This window comes from Eptatretus burgeri, unplaced genomic scaffold, assembly GCF_056783735.1.
Source record: "Eptatretus burgeri isolate ZD-2024b unplaced genomic scaffold, Ebu_testis_v1 Ebu_testis_scaffold_92, whole genome shotgun sequence".
NCBI classification, from domain to species: domain Eukaryota; kingdom Metazoa; phylum Chordata; class Myxini; order Myxiniformes; family Myxinidae; genus Eptatretus; species Eptatretus burgeri.
This window is the reverse complement of record NW_028222042.1, coordinates 71,001-76,931: the sequence shown is the minus strand read 5'-3', so window position 1 is coordinate 76,931 and position 5,931 is coordinate 71,001. Positions and strand designations below refer to the sequence as shown.

The window sequence follows — 5,931 nt, the reverse complement described above, 5'->3', positions numbered from 1 at the left end:
ATATCGGTATGTGTTTCCAGTTAGGGTCCCCTTGTTTAATGGGTAATTAAATGTTTATGCGCTGCGGAGTTATTTTGATCGTTACGATTTGAATTACATCCATAAATCAACAACAACACCAGCATCACCCTCACCTTCACCTCGCTCTGGCCGATGCCATGGCGCCCGTGGTGGGCGGAGTTCAAGGAGGAGCGGCCCTCGACCAATCAGCGTGCTCCGAGTGAGGTGGCCGCCGCTCAGCCAATCCAGACCCTGCCACGGTGAGAAAGGCGGTCCGCATGACCTCACCACGCCCCGAGCCAATCGACGGACTTGCCGCTCGTTTTGGCCATTGGGGAAGGCAAAGAGCGATTCTGCGCGCCAAAACCAGCCAATGAGGAAAGACATACACCACGACACCGAGGTTCGGCTGACAGAGGGGGAAGATAAAAGGGCAGGCTCCGTTTTTCGTGGGTGGTGGTTTTCTCTTTTGGTGGTGAATTTTCTTCGTTTGAAATCCAGTTTTCGTCTTGCCAGTCTTCGCCCAGCCGGCCTTCGTTTGCCGGGAGCCCGGTCGTGTGGACACCTGGGCTGCTACAGGTCCGAGTCCCGCCACCTCAACGTACCCGCTCGAGGCGAACAGGTCCGAGTGCAGGCTCTGGTCTTCAGCTCGCCTTTCCCTCTGAGCTGGAGGCCTTAATAAAAGCCATGGCCACTGTTCTTTTGGGTGTGTGTGTGTGTGTGTGTGTGTATTTGTGGGCCAGTCTGTGAGTAAAAATTGTTAAGTGCTTGCTCTTTGTACATTGCATGATTATATTCGGTGTTAATTCTGCTCTGTGTTTCCCCCTTTCCCTACTGTAAATAAATCCCCTGTTAAATGTATCAGCTCGTTTCTGTGTTTTCTTCATTGGTTTAACACGGTGCGTGTTGGGGAATTAAAAAAGGCCGTTGGTGCCGAAGTTGTGTGCATTCAGACCGACTCCGACGGGACCTCGGTCACCATCCGCTCGGGTTACGAACGGGTCGAGCACGGAAACGACTTGTCCCGTTCGAGTCCCGTCGAGGGTGTGAATACTCGGTAGCTCGCCACGTGGGTCTCTCGGTATTTTGAAGTTTGGCAAATAACCCTGTCCCACGTGGTGGAATTATGGACGATTCACGGTCCTGTAAGGAACCCGTACCTTCGGAGTTTTCCAAACGGTACGATCTAGATTCCGGGTGTTCGGTAGAGTCGACCCTGCCACTCCACCTAGCGGTCGTGCTCGCAACTGACGCCCGGCTCCACAACAATACTTCCCGACCATTCCTGCTGTGTATAACACATTCATTTCGCAGATTCCTTCCACTCACTCACCCGTCATATTTTCGAAAAAGAGAACTTGGTGTGGTTGCCTCTCCTACTTCAGAATACTCTTAGTATCCTGCGGTGCTTTGCTCCAACAATCGAGCTCAATCGTTCCTCCAAGGATCGCAGAACCACCTTTCACGATCAAATAAATCATCATCTGAAAGGTGTTGGGGGTGGGAAGGATGGCGGTTGAGAGAGGGGCAGCACGTTATAATTAGCACAGAAATTATCTTTTGTACAACTGATCATGATCAGCATGGAATGAGATGCTTCCAAAGCACCTGCTTTAACAAATCATCGTGATAATTACTCCACAGCATTTCGAAGCACAAATATATCTGCGACATCAGCCATTCAAAGACACTTTACACGATTCACAGTTGCACATCACTGGCCCTCATGGGATTTTAAACGGGGTACGGATGGAGGGGCAAAAATGAAAACGGCGTCCTGTCATCGAACCGGCAAGCTGGGAGCAGCATCACATTTATTGCAGCATCTGATGTAACTTACATGCTCCAATGGTGGTGACTCTGCCTCTCTGACCCCAGTCTCACCCCCTCTCTCCCTCCCATCCCTATCATTCTTTCTCACATCTCTTCCTATCTCCGACCCTTCTCTCTCTAATCCCACCTCTCTCCCCTCACTATCTCACCAACCACTCCCACTCCTCCTTTGTTGAGGGGACTGCAGCATGTATGAATCAGATTCAAAGTGAGCCGACCTGAGGCGTGCAAAGGTCGCTGCATGTGCGAGCATGCATGCATACAGGTGGGCCTTCACCAGGTAGATAACGTGCGTTTTAAATGCTCCCCCCCCTGGTTTTATATATAACCTGGCGGTTTAAAAGAAAATGTTGCTGATTGGGCATGTTTTATCGCCCTTCCCTTCCCCCTTATGCTGACTTCCCTTTCCTACCCCTCAAACGACATTCTCTTCCTCTCACGCTGCCTTCCCTTCCCCTCATGCTGCCTTCCCTTCGCATCACGCTGCCTTCCCTTCGTACCACGCTGCCTTCCCTCCACCTCCCCTATTGCTTATTCCCTCCACTCTACACCCCCATGGACATCTCCCAGCAGTTTCCACGTGCTGTTTAACATACCCCATTTTGTGCAATCCTGTCCCACCTCTCCGCCCCATCTCCAAAAGTCCCACCACCAAACGCAAGTTGAGAACCACCCCCCCCAGCCATACTGACCTCCTCCAAAACCCCATGCCCCTCCCCAATCCCCTTCCTCACTCTTTCCCGATTCTTAGCTCCCCCCTTCGTCACCCATGCTCACTCCCCGATGCCTCGTCCCTCCTTGCTCCGCCACCCATCCTCACTCCCTACTCTCACCCTACTCCCTCTCCTCTTTCCCTCCCCACACCCCTCTTTCATTCCCTCCTCCCCTCCCTCCTCTATCCTTCCCCTCCATCCTCTCTTCCTCCCTTCGTGTGTGTGTGTGTGTGTGTGTGTGTGTGTGTGTGTGTGTGTGTGTGTGTGTGTGTGTGTGTGTGTGTGCGCGCGCACGAGGTCATGAGCAACAAGAATCCGAACTCACCCAACCAGAATAACTCTCATCCCACGTGGGTTTTTGGGAAGAATCCAGCGCACACCCGTGCAGCACCACACGCAGCACCGGATTTGTGGTGGTGGAGGTCCCGGGGGACACACGCGGGTGGTGGAGGCTCTTTCTGCCACCAACGATGAAGTAAATCAGTGTTTTTCAACCTTTTTCACCGACAGCAAACTCACAGCTCTTGTATCTCACTCCGTGGCATTCCGTGTGTTGAATGCCCCATTCGTATCATCACCTGAAGATCATCGCAGCCTCCACGAGTCAAACCATCGGATAAAATACATCATTTCAGGCTTTTATTACCACCAACGGATTCCACATGAATGAAGATTGGCAAAGTGTCCAATTAACCCGTCACAAGGACTTTGTAACACTGTTACCACGACCAAGCCACATTTCATGGAATTCGAGTCGTGGAACAACAAGGAACGAGACGTGAAGCGACGATCGATATGTTCCTGGCAATCGGACTCCGCCGACACAGAAAGTTAGGATCCCTCGAACGGGTGAACAACTGACTCGAAGAGTGAAACAAGTTCCCACTTGACTCGTCAAATCTTCACCAAAATCGAATCATTTCGCTCCGGAAAACGGAACATCAGCTCAACATGACCTTCACAACAACAACAATAGCCACAACAACCACCGCTTCAGGGAAAGCTTTTCTCGGCCTGAGGCATCTAACATACTGCGGCCTTCACAAGGCCCGTAACAACAACCGCTTCAGGGAAAGCTTTTCTCGGCCTGAGGCCTCTAACATACTGTGGCCTTCTCAAGGCCCGTGACAACAACCACCGCTTCAGGGAAAGCTTTTCTCGGCCTGAGGCCTCTAACATACTGTGGCCTTCTCAAGGCCCGTGACAACAACCACCGCTTCGGGGAAAGCTTTTCTAGGCCTAAGGCCTCCAACATACTGTGGCCTTCTCAAGGCCCGTGACAACAACCACCGCTTCAGGGAAAGCTTTTCTAGGCCTAAGGCCTCTAACATACTGTGGCCTTCTCAAGGCCCGTGACAACAACCACCGCTTCAGGGAAAGCTTTTCTCGGCCTGAGGCCTCTAACATATTACGGCCTTCTCTAGGCCCGTGACAACAACCACCGCTTCAGGGAAAGCTTTTCTCGGCATGAGGCCTATAACATACTGCGGCCTTCACAAGGCCCGTGACAACAACCACCGCTTCGGGGAAAGCTTTTCTAGGCTTAAGGCCTCGAACATACTGTGGCCTTCTCAAGGCCCGTGACAACAACCACCGCTTCAGGGAAAGCTTTTCTAGGCCTAAGGCCTCTAACATACTGTGGCCTTCTCAAGGCCCGTGACAACAACCACTGCTTCAGGGAAAGCTTTTCTCGGCCTGAGGCCTCTAACATATTACGGCCTTCTCTAGGCCCGTGACAACAACCACCGCTTCAGGGAAAGCTTTTCTAGGCCTAAGGCCTCTAACATACTGTGGCCTTCTCAAGGCCCGTGACAACAACCACTGCTTCAGGGAAAGCTTTTCTCGGCCTGAGGCCTCTAACATATTACGGCCTTCTCTAGGCCTGTGACAACAACCACCGCTTCAGGGAAAGCTTTTCTCGGCCTGAGGCCTATAACATACTGCGGCCTTCTCAAGGCCCGTGACAACAACCACCGCTTCGGGGAAAGCTTTTCTAGGCCTAAGGCCTCTAACATACTGTGGCCTTCTCAAGGCCCGTGACAACAACCACCGCTTCAGGGAAAGCTTATCTCGGCCTAAGGCCTCTAACATACTGTGGCCTTCTCAAGGCCCGTGACAACAACCACCGCTTCAGGGAAAGCTTATCTCGGCCTGAGGCCTCTAACAAACTGTGGCCTTCTCAAGGCCCGTGACAACAACCACCGCTTCAGGGAAAGCTTTTCTCGGCCTGAGGCCTCTAACATACTGTGGCCTTCTCAAGGCCCGTGACAACAACCACCGCTTCGGGGAAAGCTTTTCTAGGCCTAAGGCCTCTAACATACTGTGGCCTTCTCAAGGCCCGTGACAACAACCACCGCTTCAGGGAAAGCTTTTCTAGGCCTAAGGCCTCTAACATACTGTGGCCTTCTCAAGGCCCGTGACAACAACCACTGCTTCAGGGAAAGCTTTTCTCGGCCTAAGGCCTCTAACATACTGTGGCCTTCTCAAGGCCCGTGACAACAACCACCGCTTCAGGGAAAGCTTTTCTAGGCCTAAGGCCTCTAACATACTGTGGCCTTCTCAAGGCCCGTGACAACAACCACCGCTTCAGGGAAAGATTTTCTCGGCCTGAGGCCTCTAACATATTACGGCCTTCTCTAGGCCCGTGACAACAACCACCGCTTCAGGGAAAGCTTTTCTAGGCCTAAGGCCTCTAACATACTGTGGCCTTCTCAAGGCCCGTGACAACAACCACCGCTTCAGGGAAAGCTTTTCTAGGCCTAAGGCCTCTAACATACTGTGGCCTTCTCTAGGCCCGTGACAACAACCACCGCTTCAGGGAAAGCTTTTCTAGGCCTAAGGCCTCTAACATACTGTGGCCTTCTCAAGGCCCGTGACAACAACCACTGCTTCAGGGAAAGCTTTTCTCGGCCTGAGGCCTCTAACATATTACGGCCTTCTCTAGGCCCGTGACAACAACCACCGCTTCAGGGAAAGCTTTTCTCGGCCTGAGGCCTCTAACATACTGCGGCCTTCTCAAGGCCCGTGACAACAACCACCGCTTCAGGGAAAGCTTTTCTAGGCCTAAGGCCTCTAACATACTGTGGCCTTCTCAAGGCCCGTGACAACAACCACCGCTTCAGGGAAAGCTTTTCTCGGCCTAAGGCCTCTAACATACTGTGGCCTTCTCAAGGCCCGTGACAACAACCACCGCTTCAGGGAAAGCTTTTCTCGGCCTGAGGCCTCTAACATACTGTGGCCTTCTCAAGGCCCGTGACAACAACCACCGCTTCGGGGAAAGCTTTTCTCGGCTTAAGGCCTCTAACATACTGTGGCCTTCTCAAGGCCCGTGACAACAACCACCGCTTCAGGGAAAGCTTTTCTCGGCCTGAGGCCTCTAACATAC

The 5,931-nt window shown here is 52.4% G+C and overlaps 1 long non-coding RNA gene across 1 annotated transcript; it reads right to left on the bottom strand.

Moving 5' to 3' along the window:
• Positions 1-1,331: 1,331 nt before the first annotated feature.
• Positions 1,332-5,500, bottom strand: LOC147007582 (uncharacterized). The gene is made up of 2 exons (XR_015054092.1): positions 2,872-5,500; positions 1,332-1,484 (listed from the first exon to the last, which is right to left on the bottom strand). It is a non-coding gene; the product is annotated as an uncharacterized LOC147007582 (long non-coding RNA).
• Positions 5,501-5,931: the final 431 nt, after the last annotated feature.